Consider the following 19,706-nt stretch of genomic DNA (forward strand, 5'->3'; position numbering starts at 1 on the left):
GGGACACAATGAAAGCAGTCCTGAGAGGGAAGATCATAGCTCTACTGGCCTACCTCAAAAACACGAAAAAATGGTAATAAATTATCTAACCTTACAACTTAAACAATTAGTAAGGTAGCAATAAGAAAAGCCCACAGGATTCAGGGAAAATGGCGATGGAATAGACTCGGGTTTGGAGTCTGTTCCTGGGGCGGAGAGTCGGAGCAGCAGAGGCTCGCAGAGGGAGTGTATGTGGGCAAGCCAAGGGACAGCTAAACTCCAGGAGAAGGCGGGGGAGTGCTGGGCAGTGTTCCTCTGACCGCGCAGCACCCACAGGGGCTGGGTCCCCTCCCGGAGCTGCGGGCTCGCCGGGCGCCTCGCCATCTTGCAAGGAAAGGAGGATTTTAGTGGAAACCTGACTTTCCGCGACAACTGCAAACAGTGAACTGCTGGGAGCACCAGACCACCGGTCCCCTATCAGCGCAAACATTCGGATTCAAAGAAACTCTTCACTGCACCACGGAAAGGTCAGATTTCGCCTGAAATGAGGGGCGGTTTCTAATCCCCGCGGTGGGTGAGGGAAGCGCTGGGTGAGGGAAGCGCGGCAGCTGCAGGACCGGCAGGAGCCGGGAGGTCTGTGCCTAGAAAAATCGGCGGCAGTTGGAACTGCCGTGATCCGTGAATGTGGAGGGGGGTCTTCTGAGCTGCTAACAGAAGTGACCTCTTGAAAGCAACTCATTTTAATCTGACTAGGAGGATCAGACTAAGAATTTTCAAAGGAGTGCAGGCTCCTTAGCCTGGTGCACAGACCCACGGTCCGCACAATTGGGCTCTTTCCGACTCTGAATGCTAAGCCCAATACATAGAAAAACCCAGGTGGAAACCCTGAAAGACTGCAGGGGGAAGGTGTTTTTTCGGAACCTGGGGACCAGAGCTGCGTGTGACCATCAGAGAGGCAGCTCTGAGGCGCACACCTCCACAAGCTCTGAGGCGCACACCTCCACAAACCTGTAGTGAGTGCCATAGAGGGGGAAAAAAAAAAAGAGCTAGAGAGGCCCGTAAGTCAATTCAGAAACACTGCCACCCAGGGGCTGAAACGCTAATTGTCTCTGGTGTAATAAAAAATAAATACGAGAAATTAAGACACGGCTGGCTTAAAAAGCAGGACTGGCTTCCAACACTGAGGAGCCCTGGAATGAAGCTGAACTGAAATACCGCCCAGACTGGAAAAAAGGCGTACCAAACAGAATAATAGAGGAAGTGAATGACAGCCGCTACTGCACATTTTAGTCTTCCTATTTTTTAATTTTCAAATTCTTTTTTCAATTTTTAAAATTTTTTATTATCATATTTTTTATTTTCATTTTTGCATCTTTTACTTAAGAAACTAATTTTTTTTTCTTTTTCCTGACTCGATTTTCACCTTTTTAATTATTACATTTTTATTTTCAATCAGCACTATTATTACTATTATTTTACTTTTTTTTTTTAATGTCATTTGATTTTCTCTTTCTTTTATTTTTGGATTAGTGTTCTACATTCGATTTGCATCTTTCCCTTACAATCGCTTTACCCTATCTCAAAGCTAACATTATGCCATCACTCTCCTCCTAACCTTTCCCCTTTTGGTCCCCAGTTTATCTTAACCCTTTCTGGCTTTAGATTTTCCCTACTTTTTCAGTTTACTCCCTGCTAAAACTTCACCCTACTTATATATCTAATTCCCAACCCCCTGCTCCAAATCCATACAAACCTCTCTCTACGCTACCTTAAAAAAATTATTTTTCTCTCGGGCCTTTTGTTGTTGTTTGCTTGAATGTTGATTAGATTGAATTTTTATGCTTTTTTATGAGATTGTTTTGATTATTCTTTTTGTTGGTTTGGTTGGTTCTTTTGTTTGCTTTGTTTTTGTTTGTTGTTTACTTTTGTTTTCCCTTGCCTCACTTGATATTAGCTGCTGTTGCAGTTTGTATTAATCTCCAGGCTCGTGTTGCTGGAATTTGCTGGGAATAGTGGTTGTTCTAGTGGAGTTTACTCCCCATATATATAGTTTGTTCCCCTTTTCTCTCTTAGTATCATTCTTGTCTCTCTTACTTTTTTTTCTTTTCTTTTTCTTTTCTGTTATTTCTTTTTCTTTTCTTTCTTTCTGCTCTTTTCCCAAGTTCAGATTCACACTCTTTGATTTTTTTTTTCGTTGTTGTTCTTTTTTACTCTCCCTCTCCCACTCCTATCCCCTAATTTGTCTTTCTCTGGTGGTTATCTTTATTGGAGGTTATTAATATCGTGAATACAATTATGTTCAGTGCCTTGTCTGTTGTGCCAGGTTGTGTTGTATTTTATACCTTTAAATCAACGCCAGAGAGAGAAATCTATATAACCAGACATCCGGAGAAGAGAGACCATGAGGAGACAAAGAAACAGCCCCCACAGGAAAGAGAAGCAGGCATCACCAGAAAAGGAAGTAAACGATTTAGAGGCAAACAACCTATCAGAGAAAGAATTCAGAGAAATGGTCATAAAGTGGCTGAAAAGGATGGAAGACAAATTTGACAATATGAGTAAGAACCAAGAAGAAATGAAGAAGAACCAAGAAGAAATGAAAAATGACATCGCTGCTGTAAAGAACTCAATAGAAAGCATCAAGAGTAGACTAGATGAACCAGAGGACCGCATAAGTGAGCTAGAAGACAAGATGGAAAAAAATACCCAATTACAACAGCTTCTAGAAACAAAAATTAGAAAGATTGAGGAGAGCGTAAGGGAACTTCGGGACAATACAAAACAAAACAACATTAGGAAAATAGGGGTGCCAAAAGGAAAGGAAACTGAGCAAGGAATAGAAAACCTGTTTGAAGAAATAATAACAGAAAACTTCCCTGATATAGGGAAGAAAAGACCCACACAAATCCAAGAAGCTCACAGAGTTCCAAGCAAAATGAACCCCAAAAGACCGACGCCAAGGCACATTATAGTTAAGTTGGCAAACACCAACGACAAAGTAAGAATCTTACAAGCGGCCAGAGAGAGACAGACAGTTACATACAAAGGAACCCCCATCAGACTAGCAACTGATTTCTCAACAGAAACTCATCAGGCCAGAAGGGAATGGAATGAAATATACCAAGTCATGCAAAGGAAGGGTCTAAATCCAAGAATACTGTACCCAGCAAGGCTATCAATCAAAATTGAAGGTGAAATCAGGAGCTTCACAGACAAAGAAAGACTAAGAGAGTTTATCACCACCAAACCAGCAATGAAAGAAATGCTAAAGGGTCTGCTGTAAAAAAAAAAAAAAAAAAAAAAAAAAGAAAGAAAGAAAGAAAGAAATAGGAAGCAAAGAAGGTACACAGGGGTATAGAATAAAAATGGCGTCAAATAAGTACCTACCAATAATAACTTTAAACGTAAATGGATTGAATGCCCCAATCAAAAGACACAGGGTAACAGACTGGATAAGAAAACAAAACCCAGATATCTGCTGTCTACAGGAAACCCACCTCAAAAAAAAGGATGCATACAGACTGAGAGTAAAGGGATGGAAAAAGGTTTTCCAGGCAAATGGAAATGAAAAAAAAGCTGGGGTTGCAATACTTATATCTGACAAATTATATCTCAAAGTGAAGGACATAACAAGAGATAATGAAGGCCACTTCATAATACTAAAGGGAGAAATCCAACAAGAAGAAATAACTCTGGTAAACATATATGCACCCAATACAGGAGCACCAAGATACATTAAAAAACTCCTGGAAGATATCAAAGGAGAGATTGACAGTAATACAATCATAGTAGGAGACTTCAATACCCCACTATCACCATTGGACAAATCCTCTAAACAAAAAATCAGCAAAGAAACATCAATCCTAAATGACTCACTAGAACAGATGGAATTAATCGACATCTTCAGAACATTTCACCCCAAAGCCACAGAATATACATTCTTCTCAAGTGCACATGGGTCATTTTCAAAGATAGACCATATGTTAGGACATAGGCAAAGTCTCTCCAAATTCAAGAGGATAGAAATCATATCAAGTATCTTCTCAGATCACAGTGGCATAAAACTGGAAATCAACTACAATAAAAACAACCCAAAGAAATCAAACACTTGGAGACTAAACAGCATGCTATTAAACCATGACTGGGTTACCAAAGACATCAAGGAAGAAATAAAAACATCATGGCAACAAACGACAATGAAAACACAACAATCCAAAATCTATGGGACACAGCGAAAGCAGTCCTGAGAGGGAAGTTCATAGCTCTACAAGCCTACTGCAAAAAACAAGAAACAATGGTAATAAATTACCTAACCCAACAACTCAAAGAGTTAGAGAGAGAGCAACAAGATAAGCCCAGTGTAAGCAGAAGGAAAGAAATAATAAAAATCAGAGCGGAGATAAACGACATAGAGACCAAAGAAACAATACAAAAGATGAACAAAACCAAGAGCTGGTTCTTTGAAAGGATAAACAAGATTGATGGACCTCTAGCCAGGCTCACCAAGAAGCAAAGAGAGAGGACCCAAATAAACAAAATCAGAAATGAAAGAGGTGAAATAACAACAGACCCCGCTGAGATACAAAGGATTGTTACAAAATACTACGAACAACTCTATTCCAACAAACTGGACAACCTAGAGGAAATCGACATATTCCTAGAAAAATACAACCTTCCAAAACTCAATCAGGAAGATTCTAAACAGCTCAACATGCCACTAACTATGGAAGAAATTGAAGCAGTCATCAAAAAGCTTCCGGCAAAGAAAAGCCCGGGGCCAGATGGCTTCACAGGAGAGTTTTATCAAACTTTCAAGGAAGAACTAAAACCTATCCTCCTCAGACTATTCCAAAAAATTCAAGAGGAGGAACACTTCCAGGCTCCTTCTATGAAGCCAGCATCATCCTACTACCAAAACCAGATAAAGACAACTCAATGAAAGAGAATTACAGGCCAATATCCCTCATGAACATTGATGCCAAAATCCTCAAAAAAATTCTAGCAAATCGGCTCCAGCAGTACATCAGAAAGATCATACACCATGACCAATTAGGATTTATTCCAGGAATGCAAGGATGGTACAATATCGGCAAATCAATAAACGTGATACATCACATAAACAAATTGAGAGATAAAAATCACATAGTCATATCAATAGATGCAGAAAAAGCATTTGACAACATCCAACACCCTTTCTTGATAAAAACTCTCAACAAAGTGGGAATAGAAGGCTCATACCTCAGCATAATAAAAGCTATTTATGATAAACCCACAGCAAACATCATAATCAATGGGCAAAAACTAAAACCATTCCCCCTAAGAACAGGAACAAGACAGGGATGCCCACTCTCACCACTCCTGTTTGACATAGTACTGGAAGTATTAGCTATCGCATTTAGGCAAGAAGAAGAAATAAGAGGCATCCAAATTGGAAAAGAAGAAGTGAAGCTGTCCTTATTTGCAGATGACATGATATTGTACATAAAAAACCCAAAAGATTCCATCAAAAAACTAATAGACTTAATAAATGAATTTGGCAATGTAGCGGGATACAAAATTAACGCCAAGAAATCTATGGCTTTTCTATACACCAATAGTGAACTTACAGAAAGAGAGACTAAAAAAGCAATCCCATTTACCATCGCACCAAAAAAATTAAGATACCTAGGAATAAACTTAACTAAGGAGGTAAAAGACCTATACGCAGAAAACTACAGGACACTGAAAAAAGATATAGAGGAAGACGTAAACAGATGGAAGAACATACCATGTTCCTGGATTGGTAGAATCAACATCATTAAAATGTTCATACTACCCAAAGCAATCTACAGATTCAATGCACTCCCCATCAAAATACCAACAGCATATTTCACAGACCTAGAAAGAACTCTCCAAAAATTCATCTGGAATAAAAAAAGACCCCGACTAGCCTCAGCAATCCTCAGAAAGAAGAATAAAGTAGGTGGGATCTCAATACCAGATTTCAAGCTGTATTACAAAGCCACTGTTCTCAAAACAGCCTGGTACTGGAACAAGAACAGACATATTGATCAATGGAACAGAATAGAGAACCCAGATATCGACCCAAACCACTATGCTCAATTAATATTTGACAAAGGAGGCAAGAACATACAATGGAGTCAAGACAGTCTCTTCAATAAATGGTGTTGGGAAAACTGGACAGATACATGCAAAAAAATGAAGCTTGATCACCAACTTACACCATACACAAAAATAAACTCAAAATGGATACATGACTTAAACATAAGACGGGAAACCATAAAAATACTAGAGGAATCCACAGGCAACAAAATCTCAGACATATGCCACAAGAACTTCTTCACTGACACTGCCCCTAGGGCAATGGAAGCTAAAGAGAAATAAACAAATGGGACTACATCAAAATGAAAACTTCTGAACAGCAAAAGAAACCATCAACAAAACAACAAGAAAGCCCACTGCATGGGAAAACATATTTGCAAATGCTATCACTGATAAAGGTTTAATCTCCAACATCTACAGGCAGCTTATGCAACTTAATAAGAGGAAGATAAATGATCCAATAAAAAAATGGGCAACAGACCTAAACAGAATATTTTCAAAAGAAGACAGAAGAAAGGCCAAGAGACACATGAAAACATGTTCAAAGTCACTTATTATCCGAGAGATGCAAATCAAAACAACAATGAGGTACCATCTCACACCTGTCAGAATGGCTATCATCAACAAATCAACAAACAACAAGTGTTGTCGAGGATGCGGAGAAAAAGGAACCCTCGTGCACTGCTGGTGGGAATGCAGACTGGTGCAGCCACTGTGGAGAACAGTATGGAGTTTCCTCAAAAAACTGAAAATGGAACTCCCATTTGACCCAGTAATCCCACTCCTGGGAATATATCTGAAGAAACTAGAAACACCAATCAGAAAGGATATATGCACCACTATGTTCGTAGCAGCACAATTTACAATAGCTAAGATTTGGAAACAGCCTAGGTGCCCATCAGCAGATGACTGGATCGGAAAACTGTGGTACATCTACACAATGGAATACTATGCTGCCATAAAAAAGAAGGAATTCTCATCATTTGCAGCAACCTGGATGGAATTGGAGAACATTATGCTAAGTGAAATAAGCCAGTCAATGAAAGAACAATACCACATGATCTCATTCATTTAGGGATAGTAAAGAACATTATAAAGTGGTGAACAAAAAGATAGATACAGAGACAGTAAAACATCAAACAGACTTTCAAATTACAGGGGGAAAGTTTGGGAAAGGTGGGGGAGTTATGAAATCAAACGAAGGACTTGTATGCATGCATATAAGCATAAACAATGGACGCAAAACTCGGGGGCGGAGGGCATGTGTGGGTGTGGGGTGGGGGGGTAATAGTAAGATATTTACACATATAATACCTCCATAAAAATATTTAAAAAAAGAAAAGCCCACAGTAACCACAATGAAGGAGATAATAAAGATCAAAGCAGAAATAAATGACACAGAGACACAAAAAAAATACAAACGATCAATGAAACCAAGAGCTGGTTCTTTGAAAGAATAAACAAGATTGATGAACCTCTAACCAGGATCACCAAGAAACAAAGAGAGAGGACCCAAATTAAAAAAAAAAATCAGAAATGAAAGAGGCAAAGTAAAAACTGACCCCATAGATATATAAAGGATTGTAAAAAAAATAAAATAAATAAATACTACGAACAACTCTACTCCAACAAACTGGATAACCTCGATGATATGGACAAATTCTTAGAAAGATAAAAGCTTCCAAAACTTAATCAGGATGATTAAAAAATCCTGAATAGGCTGATAGCTACTGATAAAATTGAAACACTAATCAACAAGCTTCCAGCAAACAAAAGCCCTGGACCAGATGGCATCATAGGGGAGTATTACCAAACATTCAAAGAGACCTAAAACCAATCCTTCTCAGACAATTCCAAAAAATTTGAGAGTAAGGCACACTTCCAAACTCTTTCCATGAAGCGAGCATTACCCGAATCCCAAAACCAGATAAAGATACTACAAAGAAAGAGAATTACAGCCAATATCCCTGATGAACATAGATGCTAAAATTCTAAACAAAATTCTAGCAAATCAGATCTAGCATTAATTAGAAAGATCATATACCATAACCAAGTGGGATTTATTCAGGGATGCAAGGCTGGTTCAATATCTGCAAATCAATAAATGTTATACATTACATAAACAAATTGACAGATAAAAATCACATAGTCATATGAATTGAAGCAGAAAAAACATTTGACAAAATCCAACACCCTTTCTTGATAAAAAACCCTCTGCAAAGTGGGAATAGAGGGATTATACCTCACCATAATAAAAGTTATATGACAAACCTACAGCCAACATCATACTCAATGGGCAAAAACTAAAACCATTTCCCCTAAGAACAGGAACAATACAACAATGCTCACTTTCATCACTCCTGTTTAACATAGTACAGGAAGTGCTAGCAATCAGACCAGAAGAAGAAATAAAGAGCATCCAAATTGGAAAAGAAGAAGTAACATTGTCATTATTCACAGATGACATGATACTGTACATAGAAATCCCTAAAGACTCCATCAAAAATTATTAGACTTAATAAATGAATTTGGCAATGTAGCAGGATACAAAATTAATGCCAAGAAATCTATGGCATTTCTATACAACAATAGTGAACTTACAGAAAGAGAGACTAAAAACAATCCCATTTACCATTGCACCAAAAAAATTAAGATACCTAGGAATAAACTTAACTAAGGAGGTAAAAGACCTCTACTCAGAAAACTACAGGACGTTGGAAACAGAGATAGAGGAAGACATAAATAGATGGAAGAGCATACCATGTTCATGGATTGGTAGAATCAACATAATTAAATTACCATACTACCAAAAGCAATCTATAGATCCAATGCCCTCCCCATCAAAATACCAATGGCATATTTCACAGACCTTGAAAGAACTCTCCAAAAATTCACCTGGAATAAAAAGATCCTGAATAGCTGCAGCAATCCTGAGAAAGAAGAGCAAGATAGGAGGGATCTCAATACAAGATATCAAGCTGGTATTACAAAGCCACTGTTCTCAAAACTGCCTGGTACTGGCACAAAAACAGACATATACACCAATGGAATAGAATAGAAAACCCAGAAATTGACCCAAACCACTATACTCAATTAATATTTGACAAAGGAGGCAAGAGCATATAATGGAGTCAAGAGAGTCTCTTCAATAAATGGTGTTGGAAAAATTGGACAGGTACATGCAAAAAAATGAAATTAGACGACCAACATACACCATACACAAAAATAAACTCAAAGTGGATAAAGGACTTAAATGTAAGAAAGGAAATCATAAAAATATATGAGGAATTCACATGCACCAAAATCTCAGACATATGCCGAAGCAATATCTTCACCAATATTGCTCCTAGGGCAATGGAAACTAATGGGAAAATAAACAAATAGGACTACATCAAAATAAAATGCTTCTGCAGAGCAAAATAAATCATTCACAAAACAACAAGAAAGCCCACTGCATGGGAGAACATATTTGCCAATGTTATCTCTGATAAGGGTTTAATCTCCAACATTTACAGGGAACTCATTCAACTTAACAAAAGGAAGATAAACAACCCAATCAAAAAATGGGCAACAGACGTAAATATATACTTTTCTAAAGAGGACATAAGGAAGGCCAAGAGACATATGAAAGAAAACATGCTCAAAGTCACTAATCATCAGAGTGATACAAATCAAAACGACAATGAGGTACCATCTCACACCTGTCAGAATGGCTATCATCAACAAATCAACAAATGACAAGTACTGGCACGGATCCAGAGAAAAAGGAAACCTCCTTCACTGCTGGTGGCAATGCAGACTGGTGCAGCCTCTGTGGAGAATAGTATGGAGTTTCCTTAAAAAACTAAAAATGGAACTTCCATTTGACCCAGTTTTCCCACTTCTAGGAATATATCCTAAGAAACTAGAAACACCAATCAGAAAGGATATATGCACCCCTATGTTCATAGCAACACAATTCACCATAGCTAAGAGTTGGAAACAGCCTAAGTGCCCATCAGCAGATGAGTGGATTAGAAAACCATGGTAAGTCTACACAATGGAATACTATGCTGCTTTAAAAAAAGAAGGAATTCTTACCATTTGCAGCAGCATGGATGGAACTGGAGAGCATTATGCTAAGTGAAATAAGCCAATCAGTGAAAGACAAATACCACCTGATCTCACTCATTTATGGATGATAAAGAACATTATAACCTGATGAACAAAATGATTGATACAGAGGCAGAGAAACATCAAACAGACTGTCAAATTACAGTGGGAAGGCGGGGAGGGGGGAGGGAGATAAGAGATCAATCGAAGGACGTGTATGCTTGCATAAGCATAACCAATGGACGCAAGACACTGGGGGATGAGGGCATGTATGGGAGTGGGGTGGGAGGACAATGAGGGGATATGGACACATGTAATACCTTAATCAATAAAAAAAATTTAAAAAGAAAAAAAGAAATTGAATATGTAAATAAAAACTTTTCCACAGAAATAAAAAAAAAAATAAACTAGAAGAACTAATCAGAAAGAATATATGCACCCTTAAGCTAAGGTGACCAGATTTTAACATTGGTAAAGCGGGACACCATTGACCTGGGAGGGGGGTCTTTTTAAAAATATATATTTTATTGATTTTTTACAGAGAGGAAGAGAGAGGGATAGAGAGTTAGAAACATCGATGAGAGAGAAACATCAATCAGCTGCCTCTTGCACACCCCCTACTGGGGATGTGCCCACAACCACGGTACATGCCCTTGACCGGAATCAAACCTGGGACCCTTGAGTCCGAAGGCCGATGCTCTATCCACTGAGCCAAACTGGTTTTGGCCCGTGGGGGAGGGGGGTTCTTGATTAAAAATTTGGTCTATATTGTAATCACTTTTGGTTTTTTTAATAAAAGGAAATTCACTTCTTAGATCATCATTGAATTTGCATCCTCTTTTCTTACTCATTATGTTAAAAGTCTAAAAAAATAATTTAAAAATGTATTATAAATTATTCTATACATTATTCTATACATATTGCTTAAAAACACAGTAAGAAGGTACATAATTACATGAACATATTTTATTGTTAGTTTATAAATTAAATTAATTTGATTGTTATAAAGTAACTATATTTTAAAAATTATTTTCATCCTACATTTCTTTCTAAATAATAACAATACTAACTTGTATTATTTTTCCTCTGAATTTGCCATAACATAAGTCGTAAGTGTCACTTTCAAGGCCGGCGCTAGACTTTTTGCTGCCACTATAAAATATAAATAATACGAGTACTGTCTGCTAAATTCAAGAAAATTTATGTATTTATGAAATAAATTACTTACCTAAATTATCTGAATAGCTGATTTGTAATGACATCACTTGTTTAAGTAGCTTACTAGCACGCAGTACGATGTGTATCGTCTGAGAGACAGTTACAAAATGTTTTCATCATTGCCAATCCCAAAAAATGCCATTGTTCATTAAGTCCAAACAATGGTGGTCGAATTCTAACAACTGATCAACAATGCGAACTTTGATAAGCAGTTCTCAATAATCAGTTCTCAACAATTATTTGTTATTATTAAAGTTTAACATTATAAAATTAACAGAAATAATAGAAAACTCATATCCTGGCTAAATAGCCACATGACCGCCGAAAACCGTATATTCCCTTCCCATTCTCCCGCTGTTCCCAACTTGTCATGCATTCTTTCCAAAAATCGGGACTTTTTTAAAACGCTGCGGGACGCGGGACAAATTGTTAAAAATCGTGACTGTCCCGCCAAAAGCGGGATGTCTGGTCACCTTACCCTATGCTCATAGCAGCACAATTTACCATAGCTAAAATTTGGAAACAGCCTAAGTGCCCATCAGCAGATGAGTGGATTAAAAAACTGTGGTACATCTATACAATGGAAAAATATGTTGCTGTAGAAAGGAAGGAATTCCTACCATTTGCAACAGCATGGATGGAGCTGGAGAGCATTATGCTAAGTGCAATAAGTCAGTCAGAGAAAGATAAATATCACATGATCTCACTCATTTTAGGATTATAATGAACAGCATAAACTGATTAACAAAAAACGGATCCAGAAACATAGAAGCATCGATCAGATGCTCAAACCTCAGAGGGAAGATAGGGGAGGGTGGTGGCAAGGGGGAGAAATCAAACAAATGACTTGTATGCATGCATATAAGCCTAACCAATGGACAAGAGACATCAGGGGGGTGAGGGAATGAATGGGAGTGGGGTGGAGGGGTAATGGGAGGATAAGGACACATATGTAATAACTTAATCAATAAAAAAATAAATAAACATTTTTAAAACTAAAAAATAATAATAGGTTTATGTGAAAAATCTCTGAGTGCAGTTTAATTTTAAAGGTACATTTGTATTATAACATGATATCTGGTATTGTGATCCCTCCATCTTTGTTCTTCTTTCTCAAGATTGCTACAGCTATTCAGGGTCTTTTTGATTCCATATAAATTTTTGGATCATTTGTTCTAGGTCTGTGGAATAAGCATTTGGTATTTTTTATGTTATCTTAATATATTTCTTTTTTTAATTCTCTATTTGTTAAAATATTACGTAAGTCTCCTTTCCTCCCCCCCCCCCCCATTGACCTCTCCCCAGCCTCTCCCACCCCAGCACATGCTCTCAACCCCCTACTGTCCGTGTCCATTAGTTATGCTCATATGCATGCATACAAGTCCTTTGGTTGATCTCTTAATCCCCCTCCACTGCCTTTCCTCTTAGATAGGATGGTCTGTTCGATGCTTCTATGACTCTGGTTCTGTTTTTGTTCATCAGTTTATGTGTTCATTATATTGCAAAAATAAGTGAGATTATGGGATATTTATTTTTTCTCCGGATGGCTTATTTCGCCTGGCATAATGCTCTCCAGGTCCATCCATGCTGTTGCAAATGGTAAGAGTTCCTTGTTTTTTACAGCAGCATAGTATTGCATTGTGTAGATGTACAACAGTTTTCTAATACCCTTGTCTTCTGGTGGATTAGAAAACTGTGGTACATCTACACAATGGAATACTTAGGCTGTTTCCAAATCTTAGCTATTGTAAATTGTGCTGCTATGAACATAAGGGTGTGTATATCCTTTCTGAGTGGTGTTTCTGATTTCTTGGGATACATTCCTAGAAGTGGGATCACTGGGTCAAATGGGAGTTCCATTTTTAGTTTTTTTAGGAAACTCCATACTGTTCTCCACAGTGGCTGCACCAGTCTGCATTCTCACCAGCAGTGCATGAGGGTTCCTTTTTCTCCACATCCTCACCAGCACTTGTCATTTGTTGATTTGTTGATGATAGCCATTCTGACAGATGTGAGATGGTAACACATTGTTTTTTGGATTTGCATCTCTTGGATGATTAGTGACTTTGAGCAGGTTTTCATATTTCTCTTGGCCTTCCTTCTGTCTTCTTTCGAAAAGTATTTATTTAGGTCCATTGCCAATTTTTTTGATTGGGTTGTTTATCTTCCTTTTATTAAGTTGTATGAGTTTCCTGTAAATGTTGGAGGTTAAACCCTTATCGGTGATAGCATTGGCAAATATGTTCTCCCATGCAGTGGGCTTTCTTATTTTTTTGTTGATGGTTTCCTTTGCTATGTAAAAGCTTTTTATTTTGATGTAGTCCCATTTTTTTATTTTCTCTTTAATTTCCATTGCCCTAGGAGGAGTATCAGTGAAGAAATTGCTTCGGCATATGTCTGAGATTTCGCTGCCTGTGGATTCCTCTAGTATTTTTATGGTTTCCTGACTGATGTTTAAGTCCTTTATCCATTTTGAGTTTATTTGTGTGTATGGTGTTAGTTGGTGGTCTAGTTTCATTTTTTTTGCATGTATCTGTCCAATTTTCCCAAAACCACTTATTGAAGAGAGTGTCTTGACTACATTGTATGTTCATGCCTCCTTTGTCGAATATTAATTGAGCATAGTGGATTGGGTCGATTTCTGGGTTCTCTATTCTATTCCATTGATCTATATGTCTTTACTTGTGCCAGTACCAGGCAGTTTTGAGAACTGTGGCTTTGTAATACAGCTTGATATCTGGTATTGAGATCCTCCTATTTTGTTCTTCTTTCTCAGAATTGCTTCAGCTGTTCAGGGTCTTTTATTATTCCAGATGAATTTTTGGAAAGTCCGTTCTAGATCTGTGAAATATTCCATTGGTATTTTAATGGAGAGTGCATTGAATTTATAGATTGCTTTGGGTAGTATGGACATTTTGATGATGATGATTCTACCAATCCATGAACACGGTATGTTCTTCAATCTGTTTATGTCTTCCTCTATCTCTTTTTTCAGTGTCCGCTAGTTTTCTGTGTATAGGTCTTTTACCTCCTTAGTTAAGTTTATTCCTAGGTATCTTTTTTTGTGTGCAATGATAAATGGGATTTCTTTTTTACTATCTCTTTCTGTAAGTTCATTATTGGTGTATAGAAATTACATAAATTCCTTGGCATTAATTTTTTATCCTACTACATTGCAGAATTCATTTATTAAGTCTAATAATTTTTGATGGAGTCTTTAGGATTTTCTATGTACAGTATCATGTCATCTGCAAATAAGGACAGTTTTACTTCTTTTCCAATTTGGGTGCCTTTTATTTCTTCTTCTTGTATGTTCACAATGGCTTGTATTTCCAGCACTATGTCTAAGAGGAGTGGTGAGAGTGGGCATCCCTGTCTTGTTCCTGTTCTTAGGGGAAATGGTTTTAGTTTCTGCCCATTGAGTATGATGTTGGCTGTTGGTTTGTCTTATATGGCTTTCATTATGTTGAGGTATGATCCATCTATTCCCTCCTTGATGAGAGTTTTTATCAATAAAGGGTGTTAGATTTTGTCAAATGTTTTTTTTTCTGCATCAATTGATATGACTATGTGATTTTTATCTCTCAATTTGTTTATGTGATGTATCATGTTTATTGATTTGTGAATATTGTACCATCTTTGCATCACCAGGATAAATCCTACTTGGTCATGGTATATGATCTTTCTGATGTACTGCTGGATCCTATTTGCTAGAATTTTGTGGAGGATTTTGACATCTACATTCATTAGGGATATTGGCCTGTAATTCTCTTTTGTTTTGTAATTCTCTTTCATTGTGTTGTGTTTATCTGGTTTTGGTATTAGGGTGATGCTGGCTTCATACAATGAGCTTGGAAGTGTTGCTTCCTCTTGAATTTTCTGGAATATTCTGAGGAGGATAGGTTTTAGTTTTTCCTTGAATGTTTGGTAAAACTCCCCTGTGAAGCCATCTGGCCACGGGCTTTTGTTTGCTGGAAGTTTTTGATGACTGTTTTAATTTCCGCCATAGTTGTCAGCCTATTGAGATTTTTAGAATCTTCCTGAGTGAGTTTTAGAAGGTTGTGTGTTTCCTGGAATATGTCCATTTCCTCCAGGTTGTCTAGTATGTTAGAATAGAGTTGTTCATAGTATATTTTAATAATCCTTTGTATTTCTGTGGGGTCTATTGTTATTTTGCCTCTTTCATTTCTGAGTTTGCTAATTTGGGTCCTCTCTCTTTGCTTCTTGGTGAGCCTGGCTAGAGGTTCATCAATCTTCTTTATCCTTTCAAAGAACCACCTCTTGTTTTCATTGATCTTGTGTATTGTTTTTTTGTTTATTTTTTTGTCTCTGTGACATTCATTTCTGCTCTGATCTTTATTATTTCCTTCCTTCTGCTCACTCTAGGCTTTTCTTGTTGCTCTCTTTCTAATTCTTTGAGTTGTTGAGTTAGATGATTTATTACCATTTTTTCTTGTTTTTTGAGGTAAGCCTGTAGAGCTATAAACTTCCCTCTCAGGACTGCTTTTATTGTGTCCCATAGCCTTTGCATTGTTGTGTCTTATCATCATTAGACTCCAGGTTGCTTTTAATTTCTTCTTTGATCTCATTGGTAACCCAATCATTGTTTAATAACATGTTATTCAGCTTCCAAGTGTTTGAATTTTCTGGATTGTTTTTATTGTAGTTTATTTCTAATATTATTCCATTGTGGTTTGAGAAAATGCTTGATATGATTTCAATCTTCTTGAATTTGGGGAGACTTTGCTTGTGACCCAATATGTGGTCTATTTTTGAAAATGTCCCATGTGCATTTGAAAGTACGTATATTTCACGGATTTGGTATGAAATGCTCTGAAGATGTCAAGTAGGTCCATCTGATCTAATGAGTCATTTAGAATTGCTGTTTCTTTGCTGATTTTTTGTCTAAAGGATTTATCCCAGTGGTCAGCAAACTACGGCTCACGAGCCACATGCGGCTCTTTGGCCCCTTGAGTATGGCTCAGCAGTAGAATCACTTCTTCAAAATAGACTCACCCAGGCTGAAAACTGATTCTGTGCATGGGCCACAAAGTTTCAATCACACTGTATGTACATGCCCACACGTGGTATTTTGTGGAAGAGCCACACTCAAGAGGCCAAACTGCCACATGTGGCTCACGAGCTGTGGTGTGCTGACCACTGATTTATCCAATGATGTCAGTGGTGTATTAAAGTCCCCTACTATGATTGTATTGTTGTCGATCTCTCTCTTGATATCTTACAGGTGATTTTTTATGTATTTGGTTGCTCCTGCATTGGGTGCATATATGTTTACCAGGGTTATATCCTCTTGTTGTATCGATCCCTTTATTATTAAGTGGCCTTCCTTATCTCTTCTTATGGCCTTTACTCTGAGGTCTATTTTGTCAGAACTAAGTACTGCTACCCCAGCTTTTTTTTTTTTTATTATTTCCATTTGCCTGAGAGATGTTTTTCCATCCCTTCACTTTCAGTCTGTGTGAGTCACTTGTTCTTAAGTGGGTCTCTTGTAGACAGCATATATATGGGTCATGTTTTTTATCCATTCAGCCACTCAATGTCTTTTGATTGGAGCATTTAGTCCATGTCCATGTAGAGTTATTAATGAAAGGTGCTTGTTTGTAGCCATTTTTATTTTTGTGCCTGTGTTCCATCTTACCTTTTTATTTCTTCCTTTTACAGCAGTCCCTTTAGCATTTCTTGCATTGCTGGCTTGGTAGTGATAAACTCCCTTAGCCTTTTTTTTCTCTCTGAAGCTCCTTATTTCTCCTTCAATTTTGAATGATAGCCTTGCTGGATAGAGTATTCTTGGATTCAGTCCCTTGCTTTGCATAACTTTGTAAATTTCCTTCCATTCTTTTCTGTCCTGATGTGTTTCTATTGAGAAATAATTTGATAATCTAATGGGAGATCCCTTGTATGTAACTTTCCATCTCTCTCTTGCAGCCTTTAAGATTCTCTCTTTGTCCTAAATATTTGCCATCGTAATTATGATGTGTCTTGGTGTGGGTCTTTTTGGGTTCATCCTGTTTGGGACTCTCTGTGCTTGTGTGACTTTTTTCTTCACCACATCAGGGAAGTTTTCTAATATTATTTATTCAAATAAGTCTTCTAACTCTTGTTCCTCTTCCTGTTTTTCTGGCACCCCTATTATTCGTATGTTGCTTCATTTCATGTTTTCCCATAGCTCCCTTAGGCTCTCCTCCTGTCTTTTAATTTTTTTCTCCATTTGCAATTCAGTTTGGCTGTGTTTTGCTTCCCTGTCTTCTAATTTGCTAATTCGGTTCTCTGCTTCTCCTAGTCTACTGTTGAAATTTTCCATGGTGTTTTTTATTGCAGATATATCACTCTTCATTTCTTTTTTTTAAATATATTTTATTGATTTTTTACAGAGAGGAAGGGAGAGATAGAGAGTTAGAAACATCAACAAGAGAGAAACATCAATCAGCTGCCTCCTGCACACCCCCTACTGGGATTGTGCCCGCAACCAAGGTACATGCCCTTGACCGAAATCGAACCTGGGACCTTCAGTCCGCAGGCTGACACTCTATCCACTGAGCCAAACTGGTTTCGGCTCACTCTTCATTTCTTGATTCTTACATAAGTTATTGATTTTTTCATCCATTTCTTCTTGATTCTTACATAAGTTGTTGAATTTTTCCTCCATCCAGTTCATGAAGTGTATGGACCTTTTTCTGAATTCTTTTTCTGACATATTGCATGCCTCTTGTTTCACTTAGCTGCTTTTTTGGCGATTCCTCCTTTTCTTTCCTTTGGGGTATCTTTGTCTACCCATTTTTGGTCTCACCAACTGATCTAGATGTCGAGTCATGCAGGGGCTGCTCCTTGGGTGGCAGTGGCTCCTCAGGCTGCGGTTGCTCCTCGGGCGGTAATGGTAGCAGCTGTTTCTCTGTTGGCAGCGGCTCCTCTGGTGGGTGCTGTTCGCAGCAGTGGTGTCTCCTCTGGCTGGTGGGGGAGGCTGATTGCACAGCTGCTGTTCCTTGGATGGGGGTGGGCTGATTATGAGGCTGCTGCTCCTCAGATGGGGACGGGTTGCATATGGCTGCTGCTCCTTGGACAGGGGCAGATTGTTCATGTGTCTGCTGCTCTTGAGATGGGGGTTGGCTGCATGCTGCTGCTGTTCCTCAGTTGGGGTGGGCTTCTCATGATGCCACCACTCCTTGGACAGGGGCAGGTTGCTTGCAGGGCTGCTGTTCCTCATACGGGTGCGGGTTGCTTTCTCAGGTGCTGCTCCATGGATGGGGGATGAGCTGCTTGCTCAGCTGCTGCTCCTCAGGTGGGAGTGAGCTGCACGTGCTGTTGCTGCTCCTTGGACGGGGTGGGCACTCACCTGGCTTCTTCTCGTCGGACAGGTGTAGGCTGCATGTGGCTGCTACTCCTCAGACCAGTGCGGACTGCACAGGGCTGTTGCTCCTCGGATGTGGCCAGTCTGCTTGTGTGGCTGCTGGTCCTCAGATGGGGGCAGGCTTATCATGTGGCTGCTACTCCTCAGATGGGAGTGGGCTGCTCACACAGCTGCTGCTCCTTGGATGGGGTGGGATGCTCACACAGCTGCTGCTCCTCGGATGGGGGCAGGTGGCTCTTGTGGCTGCTGCTCCTCGGATGAGCAGGTTGCTTGCACAGCTGCTGTTTTTTGGACAAGTGCAAGGTGTGTGCTGCGTGTAGCTGCTGCTCCTCGGATGGGGGCCAGCTGTGTGGGGCTGCTGCTCCTCAGTCATGGGTGGGTTGTTCATGTAGTTGCTGTTCCTTGGATGGGGCGAGCTGCTTGAATGGTTGGTGCTCCTCAGATAGGGGAGCAGGCCGCTCACACAGCTGCTGCTCCTTGGACAGGGACAGGCCACGTGAAGCTGTTGCTCTTAGGCCTGAGATGGGTTGCTTGCAGGGCTGCTGCTCCTTGGACAGGAGCAGTCTGCTCACATGTCTGCTGTTCACGTGGTTGCAGTGCCCTGGGCTAAAGTGCTGGGCCAGTCAGAGGGGAGTGTGCTTCAGAACTCACAAAAGCCTGCGCCCAGGGTGGCTGGAGCCTCATTGACCATGGGATCATAGCCTAAGTAGCAGGTCCCTGGCAGAGGTGGCTGGAGAGTCCCAGGTGTTATCTAAGGGCACTCTGGGTGGAGTTGAGTCTGGGAACCCAGTTACAGCAGCTCTCCCCTTCAAAAAGACTAGGCCTCAGAGGACAAGCTGGCCTCCCTGTACTGTTTGCAATGGTAGCAGAAGCTGCCTAGTTAGGCGAGCCTGATTAGCCTGCCCCTGAAGGTCCTGTGGGATCTAACTGTGACACACACACACACACA

Source organism: Eptesicus fuscus, chromosome 1 (assembly GCF_027574615.1).
Source record: "Eptesicus fuscus isolate TK198812 chromosome 1, DD_ASM_mEF_20220401, whole genome shotgun sequence".
Taxonomy (NCBI): Eukaryota; Metazoa; Chordata; class Mammalia; order Chiroptera; family Vespertilionidae; genus Eptesicus; species Eptesicus fuscus.